The sequence below is a fragment of the Lissotriton vulgaris genome, chromosome 5 (genome assembly GCF_964263255.1).
Source record: "Lissotriton vulgaris chromosome 5, aLisVul1.2, whole genome shotgun sequence".
Taxonomy (NCBI): Eukaryota; Metazoa; Chordata; class Amphibia; order Caudata; family Salamandridae; genus Lissotriton; species Lissotriton vulgaris.
In genome coordinates, this window is record NC_141693.1 from 478,594,850 (window position 1) to 478,614,320 (window position 19,471).

The following is a 19,471-nucleotide window of genomic DNA, read 5'->3' on the forward strand; positions in this document are numbered from 1 at the left end:
CGGCCCAAGGGAACGGTGCGCTCGCTCCACTATGAACTGCGCAGAGAAAGCCTCCGCGCCAACAGCACCAACCAGGAGCCTCTCCACATATGTCTCCATCTTCCCCACATTCGTCGTCTCCGGCACACCTACCACGCGTATGTTGTTGAGCCGACTCCTCGCCTCCAACTCCTCATTCTTAGCGGCGATTACCTGCAGGATATTGTCCATTCTCGCCAACTGGCTGGTATGAGTGGCAGCAGTATCGTCGTGATCAGAGATGCGCTGCTCCGCCGAGGTCAGGCGCTCCTCATGCACATCTAGTTTCTGCACAACCGCGTCCATGCGCGACGACAGTTTGTCCACTTTATCCACAAAAGTGGCAAATCCCTGCCTCATCTCCTGCATCATCTGCTGAAAGTCTGGGGTGGGAGGCTGTAGTCCAGCATCGGTGACAGGCGGGGGGGGGACCGCGAACTCCCGGCCTCCTGCACCACGCGGGTACCCCTCCTGGCCACTACCGAGTCGAAGGACAGCTTGGGCTGCTTATTGTCAGGTTTCCCCATGATGATCCGCTCCCAGCGTGGGGCAGCTCCCAAAGCGATGGCAGTCCCGCCACAGGCAGCTTCCCAGCGAACACAAAATCACCACAGCTGGGGGCACGAGCAGGCGCGATCACCCCGCCACTCCCGCCTGAGTAATGGCCGCCGCTCACCTCGGGCCGGAGGCGCGGCCCCACCCATTGCTTACCTTTGGTTAGCTTTATTATCACTCTCATTAGCTTACTTGTTATTCATTAGCTTGTGTGGACATTACTTCCTCTTCTTATTTTTGTCCCTCCCCTGCAGCATTGATGCATTACTTGTGTCCTTCTACCGTTCAATTATGACGCACTACTTTTCTCTTTTTGTTCAAGCACTCCACAAGAGTGCATGTGTTTTCCAGATGTATCCTCTCATGTACTCCTCTTCCACCCACTGCCCTGCTGGGTGTTGCTCTCCTAGCCCATGTGTTTCTCCTCCTTCCATTCCATGTTTTGCTCACCCTCGTGTGCTTCTCCCCACGTTGCTTTCTTACTTGTGTGCCTCCCCCAACAGGTCCATGTTCCTCCCTCTAGCTGCTCTTCCCACTGAGCTACATGTTCCGCTCACTTCCCCTTGTTGCTTCCAACATATTGCTCCACCACCCACTCTGTCCCTGTTGCTTCTGACCCCATGCCCTCTGTGTTGCTTCTGCCCCTGTATTCCTTGGCCCCCCATCTTGCTTCATTCTCCACCTGTGCCATCTGTGTTACTTCCCTCCACCCCTGTCCTCCTCAAAAGAGAAAACAAAGGCTTTGATGCTACTTAAAGAAATATGTATTTACCTATTCACTTAGGACTGGTGAATAAAAAAGAAAGTAAATGCCTGTGTCATTTTGTAGGTGCGCACATGTGTGTTGCACACACTTACAAAATGAGGAAGGTCTCTTTTTCCATTATTCTTTAACTATACTCCACAGAATTGGGGATGCTGGTCAGTATCACTAAAAACAATAGGCAAAGCTAAAGGTCCCAAAGCCGAGGCCTATTGATTTTGCCAATGCTTCTTATGCAAGGTTAGTTTCTTGTTAAACAATGTAGAACTGATATTTCAAATCAAATATTTTATTACATCAACCATACTATTGAACATTGTACTGTATTGTATTTACTGTCACATGGTGCTCACTAAACACAGCAAAGCCAGCATTAATGTAAGTTAACCTATTTGATAGAAACATGCCTGTCTGAAGCAATATGACATGCAGCACACCTTACCCACTCTGGAACAAATGTCAAGAGCGCCTGACTTACTCAGCAGAGTTAGAGTGTTTGGCTTGGAACTGAGTGAACTAGGGAATGATCCATATACCCCTAAGAAATGTGGTCCATTTGACATACTTTTACCAGTAGGGTTTAGGATTTTTATTTAATGTTACCGCACTATATGAAACAACATTGAGATCTTGTAAAAGCTGTAACTCATTAATACTCCTTTAAATGATTTCCATGAAGCAGAAAACCGTTTTAAATAACTGAACAGGTTGAAAAATATTAGAACCAGGATTGGGACAAGTACTACTTACAATCAGGTCCATTATCCTTATTTCACATATTTCAAAGTGCCAAGCTATGAGAGGTCTGGACTGGCTCCCTCAGGAAGAAAGAAATACGCTCAAAGTGTTGTGCACCATATGTCAATACCTGTGTAACAATGGTCCTATTGACCATCTTAGTCTGATCTTCCCAGTGCCCTCCACACAGCTCCAGATCTAGCAGAGGTAGCCTGGTACCTAAAAATACTATCTGATCCAAGATGTTGAGCTTGGTCCTTCACAGCTTCAGCATTCTGACAGCCCCATGGGTCAAAATAATTTGCATTACTGACCTGCTACACATGGACGTCAATTGAGGGTCACCTTAGGTTGATGCTGCTACCACTGTTTGCCCTTCGGGATTCAAAGAACTGCCTTAGAACCCCTGACAAACCTCTGATGCATTCCTTTGTGTACTTCTAGCAAGACTATGCTTTGGGAATTCCATTCAATACAAAACAAATTCAACAATGAAAAAGTTAACACTTTTTCTTAGGTTGAAAACAAACATCAAAGACAGTCCTACATATCATACAAGGTTTGGCTATATTTTCTATGCCAGACTACAGGCCAACATTTGAGCTTCCTTATTCCTATCTAATCTTCCACATCTTGGATGAAATGGCTTCCATTCATCAGTGTGCATGTTTCTTTTGGTGACAGTGCAGGGATGCTGTATTTATTTGAATGAATTCAAGTGAGGTACATCAAAAGCTAGAAATATGAGTAGAGTGGCACAGAGTGTTGTAGAGATGTGTATAGTAGAGCGGCATAGAGTGGAGTGGGGTAGAGTGTCGAAGAGTGGAGTGGCATAGAGTGGAGTAGAGTGGAATGTCATAGAGCAGAGTGGCACAGAGTGAGTAGCCTAGGGCCACATGTATCAAACATTTTTGCCTTTTCAAATGGGCCAAATCTCATAATCAGACCATTTGCGAACACAAGAAAAGGCTTTTCACATGCATCAAACCCTGTTTTGCGATTCAGTAAACAGTGGGTTTGCGATTCGATATTTGGAAGGGGGGTGTTTATTGCGTCCCTTCCAAAAACCAAGTCGAAATGGTATGTAAGAATGTTTTGTGATCTTGAATACGGTCGCGAAACATTTGCATTTACCACCAACTTCAATTTGGTGGTAACCTATTTACAAATGGGGCAGCATCTAGATATAAGCATACTAAATACACCACTAAAAACTCGAGCTGTTTAAGGCAATCTTATCCCGATTTTAATATGCAGCCTCAGGAGAAGATTGCCTTCATGCGATTTAGGCTTTTTTGTCTCCCTGAAGGATTTTGATGGTATCTGGAAATTAAATACAGCACATTTACTGCTCCCTGAACTGTCAAGGGAGACAACTGAAAACAAATGTATTCTCATGGAGTGCTTCATAAAGTAAGGAAAAAAAGAGTTCCCAGAAAGCGAGAACTAGTGGAAGAATACAAGGAACCAGTCAAAGAGGTGCTCTATGGGACGATCAAAGACATGCTTTGACAGGCTAAAGAAGACAAAGACAGCAAAGCAAATAGAAAGCTAGCATGTGAATTACAAACTACAAAGCCAATGGTAAGCAATGGGCCGAATGCAGTTCTAGGGAAGGTTTCAGCATGTACCTAACATGTCTTTCCAACCAGGCAGCTGGGCTGTCTGGTAAGCTTCAACTTAAAAGGAATAGATTTACATTCCCTGGAGGAGCCCAGCATTGAAAATCAGGCACAGGCCGTGCTGGGCGTTCTACTGGGGCGGTGACGTCAGGCAGGGGAGGGTCAGGGTGGGGGGATGTAAAATACGGGAAAAGGACCATTAGAGGTAAGTATCAAAAAAAAAAAAAGAATTTCGTTGCCCAATCTGCATCACATTTGGCGATGCAGAGTGGGCAACGAAATTCGGTTTTTTTTTCTCGATACTTACCTCTAATGGTCCTTATCCCGTATTTTACATCCCCCCACCCTGACCCTGCCCTGCCTGACGTCACCGCCCCAGTAGAACGCCGGGCACGGCCCGTGCCTGTTGAAAACAGTTACATTTTCTCCACCTGTGTTTTTCAAGGAGAAATAGGCTGTGCTGTGCAAGTCTATGCTAAGGATTCTGAAGGCCTTGATTGATGTGGCGGCTCACCCATATACTGAGACATGCTAATTAAATCTGAAGAAGTGAGAGCTGAGCTCCTAACAACAAGAAACTCGTTCATGATGTGAAGTGTATACAGCAATTGCTAATGTTTATTATATTACCTCTGACTGAGGTGTATTTCTAACATGCAATATATTTTCTAATTTATAAGGTTGTTCAGCAGACCTATTGTTGGGACTGATGTCTCAATCTCATATGCTGATTTTTGGTTGTCATGGATGAACATGGATCATGTGTGTGCCCATGACATAGCCCCCTCACAGATTACGGTCTCGTTAGAACGGGAGGGGGCTCAAAGTGCTACTCTCATAGTGGTGAATGGCTACTGCCTTTAGTTAAATAGCATGAGCATGGCGGTGACAGCATACTGTGTAGTGATCAGTAGAAGTGAACAGACCATTTCACCTATGTCACTGGAGTAAGGCTTTCAGGCTCACTCACATAAAATTCTGTTGCTGTGTGCCCAACTCACTCTTGACCTACATCAAGTTCTTATGTAGTGCTGTATGCATGTACTGGGTGTATGTGTGCTTGTGAATGGTATAATAAGTGGGAGACTCTGGGCTACATTTTAGGAGACCCAGGGCTGACTGGAGAAGCATGAGGAGGTAGAGGAATCTCCTAGGAAATGTTTGTAGACTGTTGCATTCCTGTGCGTCGGGAGGGACCCATCCTGAAGGAAGGAGAGCCAGAGTCTCATGTAAACTCTGAAGGGTGCTCTTTCATTTAGGTAGAGTTAAATTTAAAGGCCTTGGGCATATCTCAGGAAGGAGATGGGGCTGATAGCAGAATCATAAAGTTTGAGGTTTGGCCACTGAGGTAACCCTTTGATGCACATATGACTGTGGCTAACATTTGATCTGAACCTCTAGTCACTACCATCTCCTGTGTTGTGGGGAGACAAGGCAGAGGAGTATGACTTCAAAATGAAGCAGATCCCCAACACAAACTTGAATGAATTGGACCTTAAATCACATTTGGTGTCTGGAAAAGGAGTATGTGGAGGGAAGCTCAAGGCCCCCAAAATTCTCAACTGTCAAGTAGCCAGTCAGGCTGTGAAAGGAGGAAAGGTTTTGCAAGCCTTTTGTCTGTGACCAGGACAGGGGCTAAAGCCTGCCAGTCTCCCAGCTGGGTGAGGGGAAATTAAAAACCACCTGCTCCTGGAGCACCTGTCCCTGCCTGCTTTCCAAGATCAGTATGCCTTGTGAGGAAGGAGTGAGGTCCAATGGGGATCCTTTGAATGGATTGTCACTACCCTTGTCACTACCCCCACCCACATCGCAGGTCACACACTCGACCCCATCTTCACCTCCAGCAAGCATGTTTCCTTCAGCCACACCACAGCTCTCCTTTGGACTGACCACAGCTGCGTTCACTTCACCTACAACAAGCCTACATCCAACAACCACCCCCGACCCACATTGCAAAGAAACTGGAACAAAATCACCATCGACCAGATCTCATCATCGCTTCTTCAAAAGCCCCCCGCCCAATCCTCCAACTCCGACCAAGCAGCCACCAACCTCACCCAATGGCTATCCAACAGCGCCGACACCCTAGCACCACTGAAAAAACGACAAATCAAACTAGGCAGCAAGAAGGCCTCCTGGTTCAACGATGATCTTAAGAAATCCAAGAAATTCTGTCGCTCCCTCGAGAAGGCCTGGAAAAAAGACCCAACCACCAGCACCAAGGACGCCTTCAAAAACGCCACCCGCATACACCACCAACTAATCCGAAATGCCAAGAAAGCAGCCTTCAAGGACCGTCTAGATAACAACACCCACAACAGCAAGGAATTATTCAACATCGTCAAGGAATTTACCAACCCATCAGCCAACTCCAACGACATCACCCCCTCTCAAGCCCTCTGCGACTCCCTAGCCTCATTCTTCTACAACAAAATTGCAGACATCCACAACAGCTTCGACAACCAACCCGGAGATCAACACACCCATTCCCCTGCAGGACCCCCTCCCCCCCTGAACATCCTCAATGACTGGAAGCCAATCTCTACTGAGTACACCATCCGTCTGATGAACTCTATCCACTCAGGATCCCCCACAGACCCTTGCCCTCATTACATCTTTAACAAAGCAGACTCCATTATTGCACCGCACCTCCGAGACGTCATCAACTGCTCCCTCAACTCCGCAACCTTCCCGGAAAGTTGGAAACATGCCGAACTCAGCGCCCTCCTGAAGAAACCCACAGCTGACCCCACCGAACTCAAAAACTATCGCCCTATCTCACTCCTTCCATTCCAGGCCAAAGTCATCGAGAAAGCTGTCAACAACCAACTCGCCGCATTCCTCGAAACCAACAAATCCCTCGACTCCTCACAATCCGGCTTCCGAGCCAAGCACAGCACCGAAACCGCCCTCATCGCTGCAACAGACGACATTCGGACTCTACTGGACAATGGAGACACAGTCGCCCTCATCCTCCTCGACCTCTCCGCAGCCTTCGACACAGTCTGTCATAGCACCCTTTTACAGCGCCTCAGAAACGTCGGAATCCAAGGAAAAGCACTGGAATGGATCACCTCGTTCCTCACCGGAAGAACCCAGAGAGTCCGCCTTCCACCATTCAAGTCAGAGGCTACTGAAGTCATCTGCGGCGTACCTCAAGGGTCCTCTCTCAGTCCCACCCTCTTCAACGTTTACATGAGCCCCCTCGCGACCATCGCACGTCAACATAACCTCAACATCATCTCCTACGCCGACGACACTCAACTGATCCTATCACTCACCGGAGACCCTAACACAGCCAAAACCAACCTACACGAAGGAATGAAAGAAGTAGCCGAATGGATGAAGCACAGCCGTCTGAAACTGAACTCGGACAAAACAGAAGTCCTCATCTTAGGTACCTCCCCTTCTGCCTGGGACGACTCCTGGTGGCCAGAGGCCCTTGGAAAAGCACCCATCCCGACGGACCACGCACGGAACCTGGGCGTCATCCTGGATTCCTCACTCTCGATGAACAGACAAGTCAACGCCGTCTCCTCATCTTGCTTCAACATTCTTCGCATGCTCAAAAAAACATTTCGCTGGATCCCTACCGAAACTAGAAAAACAGTCACCCTCGCCCTGGTCACGAGCCGACTGGACTACGGAAACACCCTCTACGCCGGCACCACCGCAAAACTCCAGAAAAAACTACAACGCATCCAGAACGCCTCAGCCAGGCTCATATTAGACATCCCGCGTAAAGAACACATCTCTGATCACCTGAAAAACCTCCACTGGCTCCCCGTCAATAAGAGAATCACTTTCCGGCTCCTAACCCACGCACACAAAGCACTACACGAAATCGGACCCGAATGCCTCAACACACGACTATCCTTCTACACCCCCTCCCGCCAGCTACGATCCTCCAACCAAGCCCTTGCCACTGTACCTCGCATCAACAAAACCACCATGGGAGGTAGATCCTTTTCTTACCTAGCAGCTAAAACTTGGAACTCACTTCCCACTCACCTTCGCCTTACTCAGAACCACCTAACATTCAGAAAGCAACTCAAAACATCGATATTCGACAAGTAACTCCCCACCCTTCTTCAAGCGCCTTGAGACCCTTCGGGTATGTAGCGCGCTATACAAATCTTTTGACTTGACTTGACTTGACTTGAATTCCATTAGTGACTAGTGAAACGCCAGCTGATGTACTGATTGGATAATCAGCAGTATGCAGATTCAAGTCAATGACCCGCATGCACCTCTTGGGCCACAGTGCAGGCGCAAAGTGAATTCAGCAACCTCATATGCTGCTGGGGCAGCTTTGAAGTTTATTGCCATACTAATCAGGCTGTAGATTGTGTGATGAGTGAAGTCGGCAATGCTGCATGAAGAGGAAAACGCTGTGCAGCGGAATTTACTGCTGTGTTGTTTGGTTCGATTGGTCCATCACCCGTGTGTGGAGTAAGGACGGTGACTCTGTGTGCCTGAACCGGCTAATGTGAAGAACAAGGGATGTTACCTGACACCTTGGATTGCTGGACCCACGCTACTATCGTGAGTTAAGTGCTGAAGGGGTACTTGACCTAGCTGTTCAGGACACATAGTAAGTCGGACTCTGGGGCATCAGGAGAAAAAGGCCTACACTGCCATGCTTGGGCCCACTATCTCCTGCTTGCCTCCTGGACCTCTGAAAGGGATTCTGCCACCAATACATGCTACATAATATATCATTGCTCTGTTTGTGATGTATCATTATTAGATACATCTATAGATGACATTGTGCCTAGAGTTTATGCATACACATCTACCATGTTTTTAACCAATAGTCATATATATCTATTAGTTTTTATCCATATGATATGATATGCACGAGAAATATATAAGGATGGTAGGCGGATGTATGACGTTACAACGCATACTTTTACCACGCATGCCTTTACAACGTGGTATTTACAACGAAAACCTTTACAACGCATAGTGCTTTTGGGTGCTGGATAGTGAATAGTTTAATTTACCATTCCAACTCCAGTCCCCGTGGACACTAGGGAAGGTGTTGGATAGTAAATTAAACTTATTCCCTATCCTAGAGCGCCCCCCAGCGCAATGCGTTGTAATGGTTTTCGTTGTAAATACTGCGTTGTAAAGGCACTGCGTTGTAAAAGTTGCGTCGTAAAGGATGTTTCCCATGGTAGGCTGATCACATGGGCAATCATTCCCTAAGAAGACTCACACTGCTAAGTCTCATTATGAGGATTAAAAAGAACCTTTCATGCACATTTTTCAGTTCTGTGAGCGCTGATACAAACCGAAAAAAATGTTCAGCCTTCAGTTAGAGAGAACTGATTCATCCAGCGAGTTGCAACATCCAAGAAATGCTGTCATTATCCCCACAGTCCAATAGAGGCGTTTGCCTGTGCACCCCCGTCTAATGCAGGAAATACATGCAAACATATAATATATTTTTTCTTCAATCTGTATTCTTTTTTATGTTCCCTATTGCTAATTTGATTTCGATTGCTGCTACCATTATGATATATGTACGTTATGTACTAGATTGAGGTATAATAACGTTTTAGAGTATACAAATCTATGTTTCCTTATCTGTGCTGTCCTGTGGAGGAGATTAGCAAAAGGCGAAATTCAATACAAACCTGCTGGGTCCTTGGCTGGACTGATTTTGTGTGCTTCTATGATCTCTTCATCTAGTACAATGTAAAGAAAAGGGTTATTTAGGCACCCGTAATTTATTTCCATCCACACCTCATGCGACTATACCTTCTTTCACTGGGTGCCAAAAGACATATCCCAGGCTGGATACAAATGTTTGGCATGCATCAACAAGACCAGATAGAACCGCTTGGATCCACAATAAACTATTAGTGGTACCTAGTAGCACTGAGGGGCAATGATTTTTTTATCGCTGAGCATCACCAGAATTTGTCGCTGAGATAACGTGCTATTAGCAACGTTTATCTCCAAAGCGATATATTTTCCAGCCATAGCGGCGAAATGCGTGAATATCGCTGAGAATACAGCGATATTTACGCATTAGCAACGAAATGCTCTTAGCCATGTTATCCACCTCCCATTGGATAACATGGCTAAGAACTGGTCTGGGCAGGTGTTAGTATTTGGAGATCCACTTTGCATGTCATTAGCGTTAAATATCGCTAACATGCAAAGCGAGCCCCAAACCGCTCACTATCACCTAAAAGCTGTCTCTAACTGCTGTTAGCGACAGCTTGCTAATAGGGCGATAGAATTATCACCGCTTAGCGGCCGAAAACGGCTGCTAAAGCGGCGAAAATACCCTATCACCACCCTTGATAATGTGCCCCTGAATGTCCTCAGTCACGCCACAGTTCACTTTCAACACATGACTAGGCAGTCATAAGTATTCATTTCGAAATTCAGTTGGAAATGTGAAATTACTCTTATTTCAGGTGAGCAGATACCCACCCCAAAGAATAATCATATCTCCTGTGAGGGTAAACCCTTGAAATCAATAAATTGGCCTTGACCCACCCACATGGTAGCTATGGCACATAGCAGACAGGCTTAACTTAGGGCAATTTGTAAAATATTTATGCCGTACCAAAACAGTAATAAAGAAAAAATGCAAACAATAAAAATCCTAAATTAAAATAGAAAAATAGACTAAAATGTAATAAACAAAAGGACAACTCAATATAAAAAATTCAATAAAGCAAACCCGACATATGCATCTTTAAAGATTTAAGAAAACATAGCTTCTCCCTTGCATTCCAATCAACCATAGGAGTACACTTCTAAGGAACGCAGGAAGTCACTTAGAACATTTCAGGATATCAGGGAGAGGCCAACAGCAATGTCCAGTCGAAATCCAGTTGTCATTAGTCAACTGGCACCAAGCTGGCACCAGCTAGTGGGTAGGGCTGACTTCTGGTCACTTCCTAATCAAAGGGGAAAAGTTTTCCAGGGCCAAACCTACCCACATTTTCAGTAGTCCATTTTTGCCTTACTGTAAACAGGTCCAGACTGTCATGTGTCAGTGAATTTTCAAGAAGGCAAAAGTCTACAGCCACAGCAAACTTGGGCTATGGAGGCTGGAGTAGGTATGCGGAGTGTCGTAGGGAATTCCCAGTGTCCTACCACATCTAACACTAAAATAAAGTTTGAAGCAGGCACTGTAACCACATCAATCCCAGAGACAAAACAGGATAGGGATTCCCAGGAATTGTTGTTTTGCTTCCAGGAATGCCTGGCAAGGAAAAAGTAACTTTTTAAAACGTAATTTTCCTCAATATTTATTACAAAACTGAGAATTGAATTGTTAATAATTATTAGCGGTTTGCTTTTCTAGCTGGTACAGTCCCTGAGAAACAGCATTAGTCTCTTTTATCTGTACTCTGGTTTTGTACATAGGCCAGCAACAGTGAAAATTGTGTTTGGTACTTAATCACTGTAGGGACATAGTAACATTAACCTTTTAAATACCATGCACCTTACCTTGTGACTACATCGCTTACATAGGGATAAACTACTATTATTTAAAAGAGAATGTTTTAGCTGTAAACAAAGGTTATTTTACCAGGTCACACTAAAGCTTTTACTTTGTAGCAGTCAGGCTATAAGGCGATGCCTGAAGTAAGGTTTTCTTTTGGCACACTACTAGATGGCACAATGAGAGCTGTGGTCTATGGATGACATTTAACTTTCATGTTATAGGTGTATTTTAGCACCATACACTATAGACTTATTGAAACGTTAAATGCGCCAATCAGGGATTAGCCAATTCTTCCATGTTTTAGGGGTGAGAGTACATAAACTGTAGAGTCTAATAAACTATAAAATAATTTTCAGCAAAAGGCTAAAATTTGGATATGGCCACACATAAAAGGTTACCTGTAAGCATTGAAAGGATTAGGAGAGTCCTGAAACTTTAAGACAAAGTTGACCATGTAGGACTGACAGTTCAGAATGTTTAAAATGTTTCCTGCTGCATTTATCACATCAAAAAGGGTGGGTATTCATTTGTGGGCCTTCACTGAAATCCCTAAAATCCCTGAACAATTCCAGGTTATCATCTTGATAAGTGTGCCAAATGGCACTGGCAAACCAGTTAGACCAAACTCCTGCATGACCCTTAAAGCAGCACCAGAATGAGTTGTCTCCACCTACAAAAGAAGGTGATCTCTTCCTGGTGTGCTGGACTGAAATTTGACTAGTTCATATCGTTAATAATGTGGCCTACACTGTGAGAGATCAGTGGGTTTGCAACACCCATCTATGATTTTAATGTGAAAGGAGATGTTTCAGATACATTTTGAACTGGTTAGATCTCACAGACTAAGGTTGCTGTACTTTCATAGAAGGGGTCCCTGTTCATAGGACGTGCTGATAATGTGTATTCATGACCAGGAAAATACTTTTGAAAACCATTTTAGAAACCTACATTGTTCCAAATGAATGGGAGAGTGCCTAGCAATGAAAAATCACATATTGGCATTTCTCTGCAGCACTTTCTCTACAGAGTTTGGCAAAAGAAGATCGGCAGTGAATTCTACAGATACATCCCGGGCATTATAGGAAAGGTCTCTTTGATTTCTTCTCAGTCCTACATGTTCAGTGTATATCTAAGAGTCATGGAGATGGCTGATGAAGCCACCAAAAAAGTCAATCCTTGCAGGGCTCAGTGAGAGCAGTTGGGTTGCCCATAGTCCAACATTCCAGATTCTGCCACCTCTCTCATTTCCTCGTCTAAAAGAATGTCAGTCAAAGTGAGGAGGAGGTGGGACCTGACAGCAACACAGAGTGTGAGGCAGCCATTGCTCCCTCTACATGTCCCTATTCTCATCACTGTTTTTTTAAGCAAATCTCTTATTAAACATAAAACAATGCAGTATACAGTACAGTCAACTTCTGAAGTGAATAATGAAGACAATGTAATAAACAGTCCCAAATTGCAAACATTCAGTATTATAGAGTGCAGGACATACATCACCGATAAATCTCAATCAAGTTTTTCCACACAATCTAGTGGCCCACCCGCCCCTCTCCCATCCCACCACTACTTCATGGTCCCCTGTAAGTAACTCACTGGTGCCACACTTTCTCCCATTTCATCGGACAACTTCTGCCTTCGTATACTACTTTTTCAGCTGCACAGCACCAGTTAAAATCAGTCTTCCATTGGCTCAACCCTGGTGGCAGGGCAACCCCCATGTGCGGGCAATGTTTCTCATGGTCACCATAGCCGCCACCATAAGCCATAGTTTTTGATATTTTTTCCAACTCTGTTCCCGTTACACACAATATATGCCATCTGGCATCCATGGAATGTCCTGATCCAGATGCTCCAATATCATCCGTGTTACCCTCTCCCAGTAGTAGTGTATGTGCAGGCAGTCCCAAAGGATATGGAAAAAGGAACCTTTACTATCACAGCCCCAACAAAAAGCATCTATTTATATACATCTAAGTGTGTGCATGAGTGTGCTCGTGGAGTAGGACCTATGGAGGATCTGCAACTGTATAAGCCAGAATATTTCCCTAAATCCACCTCCCTCGGGCTTTGTACGGCTTCCATACAATCATCATCCTCCAGCAACCCAACATCAGCATCCCAGCCCGCTCTTAACCCCCCAGGGGCTTGGTAGAGTTGTTAACGATCTTTCTGTATGTTAGGGACAGTGCTTTTTCAGGCATTGTATCAAGGAGAAATCGATCTTCCAAGGGGGCATAGTCAGGAGTACGTTCCACCTCACGGATATGTGCATTGAGTGCGTACCCCAGCTGCATATATTTATCTTGTTCCATTTCCACCAGTTGAAACTCAGTTTGGAGATTATCAAACAAAATTATCGCTGGACCCCTCCACACATCCCCTAAGTAGGTAATATCCAGCAACTTCCATTTTCCAAAGCCCTGCAATTTACCAACCTCCCCAAGTAGATCAATGTCCCACAATGGAGTGCGTTACGTTAATCTATTATCCCACTCCAGGAATCTGTGAGCACCATTCCATGCATCCAACACCGCTTTCATGTGGGGGGAATAGACTTTCCAGCGCGTTTGCGATATAAAGCGGCATGGTAGCCACCGGCACCCATCACCAATGTTCTTATCACTGTTGACTAACTCTAACCTCAATTCTGTCCTGCCTCTAAATCCCTCCGGAATCCCTTAGCCTGTTTCATGTGCGATCCTGACCATCTTCACATCTCTGAAGATTGAGATTTGACTTCTCCATCATTTGTGCCATGAAGAGTCCTAACACCACATGATTGTAGATCTTGGGACTTGCATATCCCTCCTACAGCCGCCTACTAGTGATGCTGCCTGCAAATAAGATATACCATGATGGAAGATCTACAGACACAATTAAACCAGATCAGTGCTACTTTAAGGTAATTAAGAAGGGAAAGACTATGAGAGTGAATGCTAAGGTCTGTGTATGCAAGTGTAAATATGCACACATGTGAGAATAAGCATGTACTTGGGTGCATGTTTCTGATCCATTTGAATGGCTGCCTGGGGGTGGCAGATATGGTGCTATGATGTTTCTCTGTACGTGGCATAAATGGAGGCCAAACCTTTACATCGAAGACATCATCAGTAACATGTTGCTACTCCCTACTGCAATAGTGGCAACATTTCTGTGTAAATATTGATATAGGAGGCATGACTGAAACAATTCTCATGATCCTTGGCATAATGAGGACCCATCCTTGGCACAGTGGTCATGCTTGGTTGCCAATATTCTGGCTATTTCTGGCATAATGGCCTTGTCAGAGTGGCAATACTTGCAACATTCTGACTCTTCCTGGCACAATTGTTATGAAATTCCCTGCCATTAGATGTATATCACAGGTACGTGATGATGATATTTACTAAACATGTAACTCTGGTATTTCAGGACAAAAACACTGCTTTTATTCAGAGACATTCCTGTTCCTCCAAAATTCACCTTTTGGATTTGTGACCAAATCTTTTTTTTTTCAGAAACTAGCAAACTGATATTTCAGAAATTGTGATTGCATTTCCAAAATGTTATATCAAGCTGATATTTGAAGGATAAATCATGCTGAGTTTGACAAACAGAGGGCACTTTCTGTTACACCTGTTTTTCATGAATTTTATGAAAGCATTTCATCAACTATGTTTAGGAATACTTTCTCTAATATCACATTCCTGTCTGGAGCATGTGCATGCCATATTATTGTAACCAATCTTCTCTCTGATCATGTAAGCTCTCTGGGGCATATTTACAAGCCCCTGGTGCCACTGGTGCATCACTTTTTGTGATGCCTCGGTGACTCAGCGAGGTGCTCCATATTTGCGTGGCTTTTCGTGTCCTTGTAAATACGGCCTCTTTTCATGCAGCACTTGGCATGAAAGGGGCATGCCACAGGTGTTGCTGTGGGTGTTCCCGTGAAACACCCATAGATTCTACTGCAATCCCAGATTTACAACATTTCGTAAACTTGGAAATGTTTCAGAATCCCACACCTCCCCAAGGGAGGCATAAGGAAGCACAACGAGGAGAAATACTTTTATTTCTCCTCTTTTTTTTCTCTTTCTATGCGTGTTGCATTCTGCAGCACACATAGAAAGAAGAAAACAACTCAGGTGATTGTTTTTGTGCAGGAAGGTGTTCCTTCCGGCACAAAAGCAATCATACCAGCAACGCAGGCACCCTTGCACCATGCTGTAAGGGTGCCTGAGTTGGAGCATGGCATCTAATTGTGCGTCACCGCAGGGGAGAGCTCAGGGATACATCATAATGTTGTAAATATGATGCATCCCTTTGCTTTGGAAGTAACGCAGTGTAGTGCTGCCAAATGGCTTGCAGTGCCATGCTGCATTACTTCCTTGCAAATATGGCCCAAAGTTCTTTAGCAGAAACATTACTGTTAGGTTGATTTGTCTAACACCTCCGTAAGTGATATGTAATTGTAAGATTTGTATAATTTAGGGTATTGCAACATTGCCAAGTAGAGTTTTATAATGGCGTATGACTCAGATAGCCTTTCAGAGGGGCGAAGTGGAAAAAGGAGTGTAACTGCATGTAATGCAGGATATAGGGATATGTTTTAGGAAACTTTTCCTGAAAAATCCACTGCTTGGCCACTATTTTTTAAAGTCTATTGAGGATGGTAAGCTTAAATAACCCTTTGGAGGGTAAGGGTTGCCTTGCATGTTAAATTTGTTTCGAAATATTCATACTGACCTTTGGTACTCTCTGGACTTTTAGTCAATTTATCTTAAAAATGGAGCTGTAAAGGTCACCATTTAGCCCTCTTTTCATTCAAGATTTTCTGAGAGAACAACCCTGAACCTCTTAAAAAAGTTACTCACTCGCTCAGAAAGCCTAGGGCTCATTGATTCCAAAACTGCCGCGTGCACCTCAAAGTAATCAGATATGCAGTATTGGTTACTTTGTTGCATATCACGCTCAAGTCTGTTATTTGCATTCTGCCATTTGATTTTTATAAGTCATAAAGAATGAAAAATTAAATACCAAATAAAACATATGTAAATAGAAAAAAACTCAGAGGAAATAAGACTTACAACAACACGTAGGAATGAAAAAAACAGGAAGAAGGGCAGAGGACCAATGATAGAAAGGTAATCAAATGTTAAGTTCTCCGGGTGGAATGGGGCCAACTGGGATCAATGTGAGTCCTTAATAATAGGGGTAGTTTCCGCTCCATTTGACATGGTCCACTTGCCACTGTCGGACTTCGGTTATCCCTTTTTAATGGATGTACGTCATTTCCACGCACACTTTTACAACGCGTTCCATTACAACGCGGTTGTAACAACGCAAGTCGTTACAACGACTTGCGTTGGGGGGGGCGCAAATTTAAAAAAAAATATTTACTATTCCAACACCAGTCCCAGTGGATAGTAGGGAAGGTGTTGGGATAGTAAATTAAATGATTTACTATCCTTGAGCGCCACCCAGCGCAATTCGTTGTAACAACTTTCGTTGTTATGACCGCGTGGTAATGGTACGGCGTTGTAACGCTTGCGTTGTAAGCGTCACATACCCTTTTTAATACCATCCTATTATTAGTGCTTTGGTAAATCTGGCCTTCTTAGAGAAGATTAGGTAAGCCCAAATTGCCCTGCTGAGTGAAAGATTACAGATGTGGAATCTCAAAGGATTCACAATATTAAATGTTTCCAAATCTCGTATTCCCTCCTTTGTCCTTCCATATATTGCTACCTTACTAAAAATAAATAACACTGCTCTGAAGCCATTGGCTAGCTGAATGATCAATCAGAAGGATGCTATAATAGGTTTTCCGCTCTCTTTAAAATCCTTCTCAGGTAACTTGCATTTAAGGACCTCTACTTTTAGGAAGAAAGCAGCAAGTGTGGCATGTTTTCTATCTGTTGGTCTATATATTGGCATGTGTCAGATGTATTCGCATATAATACACCTGGATCTCATTGATGGATAACATATTGAGCATCTTTAGGCAGAACTATTTTTATTCTTCTTTGTCCTACATTAATAGCTGCCCAGTTACCCGGGTCCGTGCGTGATGAGCTGCTTCAGGCCAGGTTTTTGTCTGAATTTTGGAAGGTTTATTCCCGGTGTTATAATGGAATACATAAGACTACAAATCCAAGAATTAAAAAAAACCTGGGGGCATATTATCAAGGGGGGCGATAGGCAATTTCCGCCACTTTAGCTAAGCGGCGAAAATTCTATCGCCCTATTAGCAAGCTGTCGCTAACAGCAGTTAGCGACAGCTTGTAGGCGATAACGAGCAGTTTGGGGCCCGCTTTGCATGTCAGCGATATTTATCGCTAATGACATGCGAGGGGGGCTTACCCAACCTGTTAGCGACTGAAAGCAGTCGCTAACATCGCTATCGCCTATTACCAAGGCAGGCGTAGCGATGGAAATATTCGTGCTAAGCGCGAATATCTCCAAATACTAACACCTGCCTAGACCAGTTCTTAGCCATGTTATCCAATGGGGGGTGGATAACATGGCTAAGAGCATTTCCCCGCTAAAGAGTGAATATCGTTGTATTCTCAGCGATATTCACGCATTTCGCCACTATCGCCAGGTATTTTATCACTTTTGAGATAAACGTTGCTAAAAGCACGTTATCTCAGTGATAAAATCCGGTGATGCTTGGCGATAGAAAAATTGTCGCTAAGCCTATTTAGCGATAATTTTCGCTAGTTGTTGGTAATATGCCCCCTGGACTGGAGCAACTAGTCATGCATGGACTTGTGAAACGTGGCACAACTGAACAATATAGCCATGTAATTCATCATTTCAGAGCTCTCTTCCAAGGCTGCAAAACAAGGCATGTGCGATAAGCTGATTCTAGCCTGATGTTGACGAGAACATGATTTAAAATATTGCCAAAGTTTGACTTTTTCTGGAGGGATTTCCCCTACCCTATGTAGAGCGTCTTGCTTGCAGCATGAGGACCTTAAGACATAATTTGCGATTTGTCTTTGTTGATAATTGTTCTTTAGTTCTTGCATTATGCTTGCATTCCATTGAGTAACACCGGGACGGAACTTCCAGGTCCTGCGTGAAAAACTAATATGTCGACACAGAGAGAATTTAAATTTGCGCGCAATTTATTTTGCAACCATTGTGTGCCACATGTCTCAGTGCCTCCTGCAGATCATTGGCAAAAAAAGTTAACACCGGGCTAGGAGTCATTCTTGCTTTATTCCAGTATTTGTCTGGAATATCCTGGTTGATCGTCCCGGCTTTTTTTATATAGCGATGGTGTTCTGAGGAAGAGCAGTACAGTCAGATGCACATTCAGTTCAGACTTCTTCACCTTTCACAGAGCTGTTTTCTTTGAAGCAGGTCAACTTTCTTCCTGATGGAGTATTTCTTAATCATTATTTGAAGAATGACTGCCCCCTCAGTAGGGAATCTGACATTATGCGATTCTATCTTAACTGACTGTTGACAGAAGGTACGAAGATTACGTACATCTAAGTACATCCTACTGCATGTCTGTCCTTTTTTGATTTCCATGGTTATATGTGATGAGATTCTGCATCTGTTTTTTTAGATTACAGATACTTGGCAAAGTATTGCCCCATACAGTTAATTTACTAACGTAAGTGTTTGGATATCATGAGAAAACACACTGTCAACTGTCCCCAGCACCTCACCATTTTAGCTGGCTGGGAAGCAGTAGGACCAGGACGTATGAAACCAGAGTCTTCCCTGTCTTAACAGGCACCATTTTACATCATAATGGAATGTTTTGTAGTTTGTTCATCGAAAACTTTCTAATTTCTCTTTCAGCCAGTACAGATGTCTTGAGTCAGTGATTTCCTTGGCCAGGATCGATAGATAAATCATTCAGTCTCCTGCTCCTTGATTGGGTGCCTTATGAGGCATTACACAGAGAAGAAACGAAAAAAGAGGGAAAGATAAAGAAAGAGGAGGAAACGAGAAAAGGGAAGAGAAGGAAGGCAAGCATGAATAAAGACAAGAAGGAAAGAAAGAAAGAAAGAAAGAAAGAAAGAAAGAAAGAAAGAAAGAAAGAAAGAAAGAAAGGAAGAAAGGAAGGAAGAAAGAAAGAAAAAGATTTGATTGAGGAAATACATTAGAAAAGATAGAGGGAAAGAAAGAAAGGAGAGAAAGAAAAAAGTAAAATGAGGATACCTTAATGCAGAACAGCTTTACATGGACACAATCTTGGCCGAAGTAAGATGTGGGCTGGCCTAGTGTAGTACTGGCAAAGCCCCAGGCCCAGAAGGGGCCCCCATAGATTTCTTCCTAGAGCACCATGATCTTCGG